General features: G+C 39.7%; 1 protein-coding gene across 6 annotated transcripts in view; it reads right to left on the bottom strand.

Annotated features, from left to right (window-relative positions):
• The window catches only part of LOC308467742 (far upstream element-binding protein 3-like), a 312,914-nt gene that overhangs the window by 246,489 nt on the left and 51,242 nt on the right, over window positions 1-15,183 (bottom strand). The window lies entirely within an intron of this gene.

Raw genomic sequence — 15,183 nt, forward strand, 5'->3', positions numbered from 1 at the left:
TTTCATATTCTAATTTTCTGAGATTGTTAATTTGGGGTTTTCATCAGCTGTACACCATGATCATCACAATTATAACAAATAAACGCTTGACATATCTCGCTTTGCATGTCATGAGTCTATCTCATATATTAGTTTCACCTTTTAAGTTGAATTACTGAAATAAATGAACTTTTCCATGGTATTCTAATTTTCCGAGTTTCACCTGTATATTATAAGAAGTTGCAGGTTTGTCTAATACAACTATTAAATGACATTATGCATGTGAGTTTATATATAGGCGAGCTGCCAGAATCTTGGAAGAATGCTCATATAACTTTGATTTCGAAACAAGACAGGGATCCTGAGCAGCTAAAAAAATTATTGACCTATTTCTTTGTTGAACAATGATTATAAACTTTTTGCAAGCATATTAGCAAATAGGTTGAAACTGGTATTAAAAGAGGTAATCCACCATGACCAGGCCAGATTTTTGCCAAGAAGACAAATGAAAGATAATATTAGAAATGTAATTAATATTAGAATACTTACAAGTGAGAAACGAAAAACAAACGGCTTTCGTGTTTTTAGATGCCAAGAAAGCATTTGATAAAGTCTCCTGGGATTTTATGTTTACAGTTTTAGAATATATGAGTTGTGGAGAAACTTTTATAAAAAGAGTCAAGGCAATATATGTTGTTGTTGTTGTTGTTGTTATTTGGTCGTTTAGTCGTGTTCGACTCTTTGTGACCCCATGGACCAGAGCACGCCAGGCACTTCTGTCTTTCATTGCCTCCCGCAGTTTGGTCAAACTCATGCTGGTAGCTTTGAGAACACTATCCAACCATCTCGTCCTCTGTTGTCCTCTTCTGCTTGTGCCCTCCATCTTTCCCAACATCAGGGGCTTTTCCAGGGAGTCTTCTCTTCTCATGAGGTGGCCAAAGTATTGGAGCCTCAGCTTCACGATCTGTCCTTCCAGTGAGCACTCAGGGCTGATTTCCCTAAGAATGGATAGGTTTGATCTTCTTGCCGTCCATGGGACTCTCAAGAGTCTCCTCCAGCACCAGAATTCAAAAGCATCAATTCTTCGGTGATCAGACTTCTTTATGGTCCAGCTCTCACTTCCATACATCACTACTGGGAAAACCATAGCTTTAAATATACGGACCTTTGTTGGCAAGGTGATGTCTCTGCTTTTTAAGATGCTGTCTAGGTTTGTCATTGCTTTTCTCCCAAGAAGCAGGCGTCTTTTAATTTTATGGCTGCTGTCACCATCTGCAGAGATTATGGAGCCCAAGACAGTAAAATCTCTAACTGCCTCCATTTCTTCCCCTTCTATTTGCCAGGAGGTGATGGGAGCAGTGGCCATGATCTTCGTTGTTTTTTTTATGTTGAGCTTCAGACCATATTTTGCGCTCTCCTCTTTCACCCTCAATAAAAGGTTCTTTAATTCCGGCTAGGGATTCATCCAGCCCAGCCTTTCGCATGATGAATTCTGCATATAAGCTAAATAAGCAGGGAGACAATATACAGCCTTGTCATACTCCTTTCCCAATTTTGAACCAATCAGTTGTTCCATATCCAGTTCTAACTGCAGCTTCTTGTCCCACATAGAGATTTCTCAGGAGACAGATGAGGTGATCAGGCACTCCAGTTTCTTTAAGAACTTGCCATAGTTTGCTGTGGTCGACACAGTCAAAGGCTTTTGCATAGTCAATGAAGCAGAAGTAGATGTCTTTCTGGAACTCTCTAGCTTTCTCCATAATCCAGCACGTTTGCAATTTGATCTCTGGTTCCTCTGCCTCTTCTAAATCCAGCTTGCACTCCTGGGAGTTCTCGGTCCACATACTGCTTGAGTCTGCCTTGTAGAATTTTAAGCATAACCTTGCTAGCGTGTGAAATGAGTGCAATTGTGCGGTAGTTGGAGCATTCTTTGGCACTGCCCTTCTTTGGGATTGGGATGTAGACTGATCTTCTCCAATCCTCTGGCCACTGCTGAGTTTTCCAAACTTGCTGGCATATTGAGTGTAGCACCTTAACAGCATCATCTTTTAAAATTTTAAATAGTTCAGCTGGAATACCATCACTTCCACTGGCCTTGTTATTTGCAGTGCTTTCTATGGCCCATTTGACTTCACTCTTCAGGATGTCTGGCTCAAGGTCAGCAACCACACTACCTGGGGTGTACGCACCATCCATATCTTTCTGGTATAATTCCTCTGTGTATTCTTGCCGCCTCTTCTTGATGTCTCCTGCTTCTGTTAGGTCCTTACCACTTTTGTCCTTTATTATGGTAATCTTTGTACGAAATGTTCCTTTCATATCTCCAATTTTCTTGAACAGATCCAGTCAGCTAAGCTGATAGTAAATAATGTCTTGACTGAGAATTGTAAAACAACTAACGGAACAAGACAAGGCTACCCATTGTCACCTTGGTTGTTCATAATAGTTTTAGAAGTATTGGCGCAAAGAGTAAGATGTAATCAAGATATTAAAGGAATAAGAGTGGGACAGAGACAATATAAATTAAAAGCATTTGCAGACGACGTGGTGATATCGGTAGAGGAACCAATAGAGTCAATTCTGAAAGTATTACAAGGGATTAAAAAAAAAGTGAGGTAGCAAGTTTTAAGATTAAGATAAAACCAAACTCTTGGTTAAGAATATGAATGATGAGAGTAAAAATAAATTACAAGATGTGTCTGGATTAAAGATTGAAAGGAAGGTTAAGTATTTAGGTGTATGGGTAACAGCAAACAATATAAATTTGTATAAAGATAATTATTTAAAAACCTGGGAAGAGATTTTAAAAATTAGCAAATTCGGAACAGAATGAATCTTTCACTATTAGATAGAGTGTCAACTATAAAAAATGAATGTATTACCTAGAATGTTATTTCTGTTTCAATTGATTCCAGTGATTGGCAAGACAGATTGTTTCAATGTATGGCAAAAAGATATTTCTAAATATATTTGGCATGGGGAAAACCCGAGAATAAAATATAAAATATTGATAGATGCAAAAGAAAGAGGATTTCCCCTGCCGTATATGAGACTATACTATGAAGCATCCTGTCTTTGTTGGATGGAGGAATGGACAACATTAGAGAATCCACATATTCTAGACTCTGAAGGTCATGCTGTAAAGGTGGTGTTTCCCCTTCGAAGTAACACTCCTGCACACGCAACGTGATATTTACAGTCTTTATTACATATATACAAGAAACAGCTACAGTTCAGAATGACACGTTCGAACCCATTGAGTCAGATTCAGGGAGTGGCTTCCTACGATTCCCGCGCCAACAAAGTAGGCATGGGAATCGAGCGAGACTTAGATCTTTACGTTTCATTTCACTCCTTGTCTGTGCTGATTTGAAAGTCCCCTCCCTTCCTGAGTCTGAGCTTCCTTCCCGAGCCTCTGGGTGGTTGCAGGGATCTTCAGCATCCCTGAGGCCCTGTTCTGCATCTTCTTTCCATTGCTCCTCCAAATCCTCCCTGACACATGATAATATTTTTGATTGGCACGTTTATTTATGGTATGAAAAGCTGAAAGTACATAAAGGATTTACAAATCATATAATTAGGAAAAAAATGTATATCGTATGGGATAAATACAAAAATCTATTAGAGGTTAAAACACCACTTTGGCTCTCGCCGTTGGAAGCTATAGCGGTAAAGAAAAATAGTATGATAGAAGGGTGGACAACTTATAGAAATTTATTAAAACAAGAGGGAGGAGAGTATAAATTAAAAGAATTTAAGGAATTATCAGGAAAATTAACAACATGGATACAATATCATCATTTGAATGAAGTATTCAAGAAAGATAGGATACGAGGGTTTGGGGAACAAATACCACAACTGGAGAGAGAACTATTGAAATGTAATGTAAAAGTGCCGTCTAAAATGTATAAAATATTATTGGAATGGGAGACAAAGGATGAGCAAGTAAAATCCTTAATGATACATTGGGCAATAGATATTGTTTATAATATAGATATGGAAGCATGGGAACGATTGTGGAATATGGATGTAAAATTTACAGCATGTTATGGTCTAAGACATCTGAAGGCAGCTTAGAAGATATCTAAAGGCAGCTCTGTTTAGGGAAGTTTTTAATGTTTAATGTTTTATCGTGTTTTTAATATTCTGTTGGGAGCTGCCCAGAGTGGCTGGGGAAACCCAGCCAGAAGGGCAGAGTATAAATTTGTTGTTGTTGCTGAAAGTTATATGAAAATGTTATATCAATGGTATCTAACACCAAATAAATTGGCAAAAATGTATAAATCTAAATCAAATAAGTGTTGGAAATGTAAAGAGAATGAAGGTTCTTTTTATCATATGTGGTGGTTAAAGCTTACTGGGAAACGATAGATAATGAATTGAAAAGGATGTTTAAAATAACGTTTGTAAAATAAACCAGAAGCTTTCCTTTTGGGAATTATAGGGACAGAACTACCCAAACTGTACAGAAACTTATTTATGTAGGCTACGACAGCGGCAAGAATGTTACTTGTCCCCAAATGGAAAGAAGTATAAGCCCCAGCAAAGAAAGAATAGATACAAAAACTTATGGAATATGCAGAAATGGCAAAACTTACCAGAAAAATAACAAACTTTTTATAAAAGAATGGAAATGGTTTATTGAATAACGTAAAGGTAAAGGGACCCCTGACCATTAGGTCCAGTCGTGGCCGACTCTAGGGTTGCGGCGCTCATCTCGCTTTATTGGGAGTCGGCATATATTTACAGATAAATTGTAAACAGATAAGAACATTGGCAGGATTATTGTAATAACCTGCAGTTTCATAAGACTACCTATATATTTAAAGTAGATGAATAAATGAACAAATTAGGTTAATTTGGATATGAAGATATTAAAAATAAATTTAAGGAACTGCAGAAAGAGGGGGAAGGAAGTCAAGTTTTGAAATGTTAAAATGACTGTAAAATTATTGAAATGTATAAACCTGAAAATCATAAATTAAATTAAATTAAATAAAAACACAATATTGCAGGATATTAGAAACTATTAAAATTACAATATGTGGGTCCTAAAAATAAAATATATATCTCAAGTATATGCATCTTATTCCTGCACTGCAGGGAGTTGGAGTAGATGACCCTCAGGGTCCCTTCCAATTCTATATTTCTATGATTCTATGTGTCAAAAGTCAGGGTAAAGAGGTGCACCTTCAAGCATTTCCGAAAAGCTGTGAAGGTGCCAGACACGCCTCTGGGGGGAGGGAGTTCCACAGCTTAAGGCCTGCCAAAGAGAAGGCCCTCTCTGTGGCTGCCACCCTCGCAAACTTCTGAGGGTGAAGAAACTACAAAGAGAACTCCCTGTGACAATCTTAGCATCTGAGAAGGTCTATAGGGAAGGAGGATGTGTTTCAGATATTTGGGGGCCAAGTCGTTTACTGCTTTAAACACTAACACAAACACACTGAATTGGACACAGAAAGAAACTAGCAACTAATACACCTGTTTTAAAGAGGGGTTATAGAAGTTCTAACTGAAAGTCCAGTCAATAATCTGGCCACGGCATTTTTGGACCAACTGAAGCTTCCAAGTCATCTTCAAGGGCAGCCCCATGTAGAGCTCGTTGCCATTATTATTATTATTATTATTATTATTATTATTATTATTTTATTATATTCTACCCCAGCCACTCTGGGTGGCTTCCAGACATATAAAAACATCATAAAACGTAAAATATTAAAAACTTCCCAATACAGGGAATGTCTTCTAAAATTTGTGTAGTTCTTGATCTCCTTGACATCTGAAGGTAGGGTGTTCCACAGGGAGGGCGCACTACCGAGTAGGCCCTCTGCCTGGTTCCCTTTAACTTCACTTCTCGTAGTAAATGAACCAGCAGAAGACCTTTGGAGGACCTCAGTCTCCTGGCTGAGTGATGGGGGTGGAGACGCTCTTCTACTCTAGAGATAGGAAAGGTGCAGAGGAAGCCCGCCTATTTTTAAAAAATGATTTAGGTGCAGAGTGTCAGGATTTACGGTCTCCCTTGCACACCAAGAGACAGCAGGCTGACAATTTTATGGTTTTTCAGATTTATTAGTATTTACACAGAAGCCCGGTCGGAGCACACAGTTCAATCATCATCACTTGAGATTCCAGTTGAGCCGACTAAAGAGCGGGCTCTGCGTAAGCAGGAAATACACCAATGACTCCTCTTCTTGTGGGCTTGACGCCAAGCCTGCAGTCTGCCCCATCTACGAGAGCGATGGGATTCCAGCACAGACTGTCCAGCTTCTCCCTCTTCCCCTGAGAGCATATCGGAAAGCTGTGTCTGTTCTTCCTGCCTTACGTCTCCCTGTGAATTAACGACAGGCATTGAGCGATAGGCCAAGCTTTTCGTAATCTTCTGCGAAGATATTTAGGATGGTTTGGAGGGCATCCTCTGAGCGTGCACACACTACATTGTCATCAGTATACTGAAGCTCTATGACAGAAGTTACGGTAACTTTACTCTTTGCTTTCAACCTACTCAGATTGAAGAGCTTTCCATCTGCTCAATATATGATTTCTACTCTGGTGGGGAGTTTCCCTTCAACATAATGTAGGATCATGGAAATGAAACTAATGAATAGAGTTGGGATAATAACACAACCCTGTTTAACACCTGATCAGTCCACAGTCCACAGAGTGTTGCAATTTACAGTGTCAAAAGCCTTAGTCAGATCAATAAATGCCATATACAGGGGTTGGTTTTGCTCTCTGCATTTTTCTTGAAGATGTCGAGCGGTGAAAATCATGTCCAATGTCCCCCTAGAAGGCCAAAAACCATTTTGGGATTCAGGAACGGTCACCTCGGATATTGTTAAAAGACGGTTTGCTAAGATCCTTCAAAAAATTTGCCAGCTGCAAATAGAGAGATGCCTCGATAGTTTCCGCAATCAGTTCTGTCACCTTTTTAAAAGAGATTGATAATTTTGGCATCCCTAAAGTCTGTAGGGATCTCTTCTCTCCCCCAGATTTTTTCGATGAGCTTCTGAAGTTGTTGTGTAAGTTCAATTCCACCCACTTTGAAGACTTCAGCAGGTATACCATCAGGTCTGCTGGCTTTGTTGTTTTTCATTTGGTTAATAGCTGTACAGTGGTACCTCGGGTTACATATGCTTCAGGTTACAGACTCCGCTAACCCAGAAATAATACCTCGGGTTAAGAACTTTGCTTCAGGATGAGAACAGAAATTGCACGGCGGTGGCACGGCAGCAGCAGGAGGCCCCATTAGCTAAAGTGGTGCTTCAGGTTAAGAACGGACCTCCGGAACGAATTAAGTACGTAACCAGAGGTACCACTGTACACAACTCTCCCAAATTTGGAGATACTGAAAGCTCATCTTTAACTTGGTTTTGCAGAATTTGTGAAAGGACCTCAGCAGCTACTGGGGAGTTGCGGTTGAGGAGATGTTGGTAATGTTCTTCCCAGCTCAGTGCAATAGTTTCTTTCTTTCTTTTCAGAAGTGTGGTGCCGTCTGTTGAGCGTAGGGGGCATATGCCATGATTTATTGGCCCATAGATGGTCTTTGTGGCTTCAAAGAAACTCTGTGCATCATGAGTGTTGGCTAAGTGCTGGATCTCTTGAGCTTTTTTTTATCCACTAGGTGTTTTTTAGTTCTCTGGTCTTCTTTGAACCTTAGCCTTAGAGCTGGCATAGGTTTTTTTTTTCTTTTTTTAATAATAATTTTATTGAGTTTTCCATATTTAATCACATTTTATTACATAACTCTATAACCTAAAACATTGCTCAAACAGAGCATCAACCTCCTTCCCTCCCTCTAACTTCCAAATGTCTTTTAGTAAATTCTTAGCATTTCTATACCCACTTTTTTACCTTCGATCTTCTCTCAACGTTTCACCTCGTTATATGTAAATCAGCTCCTTATTTTCGCATTACAAAACATTTCAACTCAAACCTACAAACGTTTTCAAATGTTTACAATTTTCTTTCATAGAAAATATAAATTTGCTCCAGTCCTTTTGAAACAGTTCACCGCACCGATTCCGGATCTTCCCCATCAGCTTTGCCAGCTCTACGTATTCCACCATTTTTATCTGCCATTTTTCCAATGTAGGAAGATCCTGCTGCTTCCATTTCTGGGCCAGAAGTATCCTTGCAGCCGTTGTGGCGTACATAAACAAATTTACATTTTTTTAAAAAAATTCCTCTCCAATTAAACCTAACAGAAATGCCTCTGGTTTTTTTGTTGAAATTATATTTAAAAACCTTTTTCAACTCATTAGATATTGTATCCCAACAGTCTTGGAAGCACATTCATTTTAATAGCTGAGATTCTACCCATCAATGATAATTTCATTCTGGTCCAAATCTCTAGATCTCTCTTCAGTTCGTTCCACACCTTTTCATAATTGTCCTTAAAGAGGTTTATGTTCTTCGACATGAGCCATACACCCAAGTATTTTACTTTTCTTGCTATCATCATTCCTGTTTTTTGTTGTAGTTCGCCTACTTCTTTACTATCCATATTTTTAGTTAGTAATTTTGTCTTGGTTTTATTGAGTTTAAAACCTGCTAGTTGCCCATATTCTTCTATCTTGTCCAGTGCTTCCACTGCACTGGACATTGGTTGTTCTAATGTCAATACCACATCATCAGCAAAAGCCTTAAACTTGTACTCTTTTGAGCCAATCCCAATACCTTTTATTTCTTTTGCTGCTTCTATTTTCTTCAACAGGACCTCCAATATTATTATAAATAATAATGGTGATAGTGGACACCCCTGTCTGGTCCCTTTTGTTATCTCTATTTTTTCCATAAAATTATTATTATCAATTTAGCATGTTCTGAATATATGGCCCTAATGCCATTTAAAAACTTCATTCCCATATCCATAATTTCTAAATTTCTTTTCATAAAATACCAAGACACATTGTCAAATACCTTTTCGGCATCCAAAAACATTAACACCGCTTGTTTATCCCTCCTGGAATCCAGGTATTCAATTATGTCGACTATATTTCTAACATTGTCTTTCAACTGTCTACCAGGTAGAAATCCAGTTTGGTTCTTTCCAATCTCCTCTCCCAGTACTTCTTTAAGCCTATTGGCTAAAATACTAGCAAATAATTTGTAGTCATTACTCAGGAGCGAGATTGGTCTATAATTTTTAACTTGCGTTAAGTCTGTGCCTTGTTTAGGAATTAATGTGATATGGGCCTCTCTCAAAGTCTCCAGAATTTTATTTCCCAGTAAGATGTTGTTCATTACTTCCATTAAAGGGACTGACAGTTGCTCCAAACATTTCTTATAATATTTGGCTGTCAAGCCATCTGGTCCTGGTGCCTTTCCAATTATTGTTTGTTTTATTACTGCTTTTACTTCCTCCACTGTTATATTGGTATTGAGCTGGCTCTTTTTATCGTTGGGGATTTTCTGCAACCTGTTCATTTCCAGGAATTCTTCTATTTTTTCCTCATCTTCTTTTTTTTTTTTATATAATTGTTTATAGAATCTTTGAAAGTTCTTCCTTATTTCACCCGGATTGTCTACTGTTTTTTCCTTCCACCATAAGTTTTGTTATCGTATTCTGCTTTGGTCTCTTCCTTAACTGCCAGGCTAACAATTTGCCTGGTTTATTTGCAAACTCAAAGCTTCTTTGATTTAAGAATTTAATTTTCCATTCAATCTCTTGGTTTATCCATATTGAAAATTGTGTCTGTAGCATTTTTATATTATATTTAGGCTTGACTATCTTTAGGGTTGAGTGCTAATTTCTTTTCATTACATGTTATTTGTTTTAATATCTCTTCCTTTTTTCTCTCTCTTAGTCTTTTTTGAATTGAGTTCTGCTGTATCCAAAATCCTCTTATTACTGCCTTAGAGGCATCCCATACTATATTTATGTCCACGCCTTTATTTAAATTAAGCTCCAAATAGTCCTTCAATGCCTTTTGCGCCTTTTCCAATATTACTTGATTGTCCAATAATCCATCATTCATTCTCCACCTAAATAAAATCTCTTCTTTTCCTTTCAGTTCCATTGTTAACGCATTGTGATCTGAAATAGTTTTAGGAAGAATTTCTGTTTTTGTTACTCTCGTTGCCAACTCTAGAAATCCAGATATAATCAATCCACCCAGCACTCTGGTTTGGTTCTGAGAAGTAACAATTGTTTCTCTAGTGGATGTTTTAATCTCCAGATGTGTATCAAATCATTATTTTTCACCAGTGTAAAAAACATTTTGGGCAGTTTCCCTTGATTTGTTACTTTTTTCCCTTTCCGTTCCATCCATCTCTAAGGAAACTACCCCATTGAAGTCTCCCATTAATATTATTCTTTGGTCCATAAATTCAAACAATTTCTCCTCTAATTCTTTATAGAAATCCATTTTTTATCATTTGGTGTGTAAATTCCCACTATAATCAATTTTTCGCCTTGTGCTACCATTTCAACTCCTATTATCCTTCCTTTTTAATCTTTGAAAATCTGACGCAATTCATATTTTTCCTTTATATACAAAGCCACCCCTCTTTACTTACTATCATCTGCAGAGATATACTCTTACCCCAATCTTTTATTTTTAAGAATTCTTTCGTGCTTTTTCGCAACATGTGTGTCTTGTACAGTGGTACCTCGGGTTAAGAACTTAATTTGTTCTGGAGGTCTGTTCTTAACCTGAAACTGTTCTTAACTTGAAGCACCACTTTAGCTAATGGGGCCTCCCGCTGCTGCCACACCGCCGCCACGCGATTTCTGTTCTCATCCTGAAGCAAAGTTCTTAACCTGAGGTACTATTTCTGGGTTAGCGGAGTCTGTAACCTGAAGCATATGTAACCTGAGGTACCACTATATACAAATTATGTCTGAATTCTGTTTTAATAATATATGTTCAGTTTTATTCTGCTTACCTTTATTATTTAAACCATTCACATTCCATGATATTATTTTCAAACCCATAATTGTCAGCAATTAAATACAGTCTTTATTCCTTAAATCTCTTTCTCTTCTTCTTCTTCCAGTGGTGTGTCATCTTCCTTCTTCCCCAGCTCTTTACCATATCTTCTCATAAATTTCACTATCTCCTGAGTAGATTTAATCTTAAATTTCTTGTCCTTATAAAAAAAAGAAACCCCTTCCGGGAATTCCCACTTGTACCAAATTTCATTCTTTCTCAGGATCAGGGTAATATCTTTATATTCTTCTCTACGTTTCAGAAATCTTTTGGGTGTTTCCTTGTAAATTATAATAATTTTTTCATTAATACACAGCTTCCTTTCCAGGTTTGTTCTTAGAATCAAATCTTTCATTTCTCTTGAATTTAAAAAGACAAGGCAGTCACCTGGAAGGTTTTTTTTACCTCTTTCTGTCTTATATTTAATCCTGAAAGCCTTATCAATTGTCTTTCCAACTTCTTCTTCATCCAATCCAAGCCAATTTGCTATTTCCATAATTAATCTTTCCTTTATATTCTCTCCTTCCTGTTCTATTACACCTCTGAAGCGGAGATTCAACTCCTTCTGCTTGATCTCCATAAATGCCAAAGCATCCACAGTTTCTTCATGCATTTTTGTTAATTCCGCAACTTCTGATTTTATTTTCTCTTCCTCTCTTTTGTTTTCTCTGACCTCTTTTTGTGTCTTCTTCACTGTCTCCTCCAGGGCTCTTAACCTCTTCTAATTGGCCTTTTAACTCTGCCACTGATCGGTCAATTATTTCCTCCATTTTATCAAATTTACGATCTAAAAAATTTTCAGTATCTTTTATATCCTTCCTAATTTCTGCTAAAATCTCTGCAATGTCCATTTTAGGTTCCTCCTGTTTTGAATTTCTCCCATCCGTTGGTGTAGCTGTTGGTCCTTTCTTCCCCACCATCTTCTCTTTCTAATCTAATTTTCTCCCTTTTTCAAATTCCCTGTAATTCTTTATTTGACCTCCACGTGGCACTTATTCAAATCTAATTTCAAATTGCAATATTATAGTTGGCCACTTGGTGTCCCCCAGAGTAACTTCAAAAATTTCATTGCAATTAACTCCTTTAACCACTTGGTGTCATGTATCAAAGATGAACTGAAACCCGGAAAACAAAATAAGAGGAAGAACAAAAGCAAATGGCACAGGTTCCTTCTCGGGAAACAAAAGCTTTCTTCGGCTGCCAATACAGCCTAATCCAATTCTGGAAACCCCAGCCACCGAATCTTCATACGTCTCAATTCCAAAAATATTAAACAACTCCCCTCTTCAGCCTCTTCAATGACCTAATCCTCAGTAACAATTATAACCCCCCCCCAATAAATAAATAAATGAAGATGACACAGTGAAATCTCAGTTTAGAGTCAAAAGAAAACACAAGGAAAATTAAAGGTTCAAAGCTGCAAAACTCCACGGGCAAGTCGCTGGTTCAAACTCCTTATAGAACTATAGAGACTAGTTGCTGGCTCGTTAATCTCTTTTTCCTTTTCCAGTTACAAAGTTGCTTTCGGCAGAGCCAGCAGGGTTCCCCCCCCCCCCCCAGTGTTCCTGAGCTGCTTCTCAATTCGTAACTTTAAAAGTTGCAACACTGAAGCAAACATCAAGTCTTTAAGTATCTTTAAGTGACTATTTTCTCCCTTCCCTGAAGGGCTAGGGAAAATTAGCAGTTTGTATCCACTTATATCTGTTTGTAGCTGATCTTTTTGTGTCGGGAAATCAGCTGCCTTTTGCCATTGGAGCCAGAGGTTTCGCTCAGCAGAAGTAGCGAGTAGACCCCCTTTGCACCCGCGCCTCCATCCGCTCGGGCTTCCGAACCTTTTTACGGGGTCATTTGTATGGGGAGATATGCCAGGGGTGCCGCTGGGTCCCCAGTACCCAAAACTCCCTTTTGGGTTTTTTCCCAGAGCTCACAGCGCCTTTGTGAAGCTCCAATCTCCTGCTGAGCTCTGATTTTCCCCTAGAGGCTAAATCTGTGCCCAAAATGGCCCCCACAGCCAACCGGAAGTCGGCACAGGTTTTTTTTCTTAGTGGCACAGTTTCTATCTCTTTGCCAGATCTGAAAGGCCTTCCTTTTCTTGTCAATAATGCCTTCAAATCTCACTGTAGTCTCATCAAACCAGTCCTGGTGTTTCTTGGTTTGGTATCCAATAGTTTGTTCACAGGCTGCTATAATGGATGTTTTTAGCTTGATCCAGTGTTCCTTGATGTTATCAGGGCATTCCGAATGCAGATGGTCCTTAAGAGTCGTTTGGAAGCAATCCCGCTTAATGGGATCTTGAAGGGCTTGAGTGTTCATTTTGCGCCTTGGTTTCCTTCCTTGAAGCCCGCGTTGAGGTATAATCTTGATAGCCATCATGGAGTGTATTAGTCGGTGATCTGTCCAGCAGTCGTCGGCACTTGTCATAGTTCTGGTAAGGAGCACATCACGGCGATCTTAAGAGGTGCCAATGGTTCGACCGAGGGTACCTCCATGAAGTTTTAAATTTATTTTTCTGTCAAAAGAGTGTGTTGGTAATAACAAGGTTGTGTGGCTGTGGGGAAGCCTTGTGAATGTTCTGCCACCGCAGGGAGATGGCAAGGCCCTCTGCTGCTGCGGGGAGCCAAAGTGCACTCTCCACCGCCACGGGGTGGTATGGTGGGACCTCTGCCGCCGTGGAGAGGCCCAGGAAGGCCCCCCACCGCTGTAGATATATATCGTGATATTTAGCTGGTGGTATATTGTGATTTTGAAAATCAGATATTGCCCAGCCCTATTTGCCAACTTGTTTCTGGATGCAGCCCCTCAAGTGGCTGCAGTGGATACCACTCCAGGCAGCCCCCTCATCTCCAGGAGGGGCTTTCTGGGAAACACAGGATGCAAAAGAATCTCAGTGCACCCAGCTCTTCACAACCCAGCCAGTGGGATTCTCCACTTGAAAAAAAAAGTGTAAAACTCTAGACAATCTTTAAAAAAACACATTTAGTTCTAGGTGGGCTTCCTAATACTAGTTGCTGTTGCACACAGATTCTGCTTGTGGGCTTCCCAGAGGCATCTACTTTGTCACTGTGAGAACAGGAGGCTGCACTAGATGGGCCAGGGCTCCTATGTTCTCTCCCCTTGGCTTAACATGAGCCAGTTCAATGGGTTCAGCAGCCATGGTCCCACAAAGCAGCCACTGCCACACTGAGTTAGGGGCACTTCAGCCAATGGAAACCAATAGGCCAATAAGACACACCTAACTCTGCAGCCATTAAGTTTGGCCCAACAGGCCCCTGCAGACCTCTCCCCTCCCCTCTCCTCGTTTCCCAGACACAGATAGGCTTCAACTGACCCTCACTTTCCTCTAATAAAGGGACCATTTAATCTGGCCTTATCAGTGTCACAAAAACCTACTTGTTTTCTGACAGACATTCAAAATTATTATTATTATTTTATTTATACCCCGCCCATCTGGCTGGGTTTCCCCAGCCACTCTGAGCAGATTACAGCATATATAAAACATAGTAAAATATCAAACATTAAAAACTTCCCAATACAGGGCTACCTTCAGTTGTCTTCTAAAAGCTATGTAGTTCTTTACCTCCTTGACATCTGAAGGGATGGTGTTCCAAAGGGAGGGTGCCACTACCGAGAAGGCCTTTTGCCTGGTTCCCTGTAACTTTGCTTCTCACAGTGATGGAACCAGCAGAAGACTCTCAGAGGAGGACCTCAGTGTCCGGGCTGAATGATGGGTGTGGAGACGCTCCTTCAGGTATACTGGGCTGAGGCCATTTAGGGCTTTAAAGGTCAGCACCAACACTTTGAATTGTGCTTGGAAACATACTGGGAGCCAATGTAGGTCTTTCAGGACCAGTGTTATATGGTCTCGGCAGGCACTCCCAGTCACCAGTCTAGCTGCCGCATTCTAGATTAACTGCAGTTTCCAGGTCACCTTCAAAGGTAGCCCCACATAGAGAGCATTGCAATAGTCCAAGCGAGAGATAACCAGAGCATGCACCACTCTGGCGAGACAGTCTGCGGGCAGATAGGGTCTCAGCCAGCATACCAGAAGGAGCTGGTAGACAGCTGCCCTGGACACAGAATTGACCTGTGCCTCCATGGACAGCTGTGAGCCCAAAATGACTCCCAGGCTGCACACCTGGTCCTTCAGGGGCACAGTTACCCCATTCAGGACCAGGTATTCCCCTCCACCTGCCCACCCCCTGCCCCCCAAAAACAGTGGGGCACAAAGTTTTTATCAGTGCTATTCAACCACCATGGTTTTGATTTTTGAATC

Source organism: Podarcis pityusensis (assembly GCF_964106645.2).
Source record: "Podarcis pityusensis genome assembly, chromosome: W".
NCBI classification, from domain to species: domain Eukaryota; kingdom Metazoa; phylum Chordata; class Lepidosauria; order Squamata; family Lacertidae; genus Podarcis; species Podarcis pityusensis.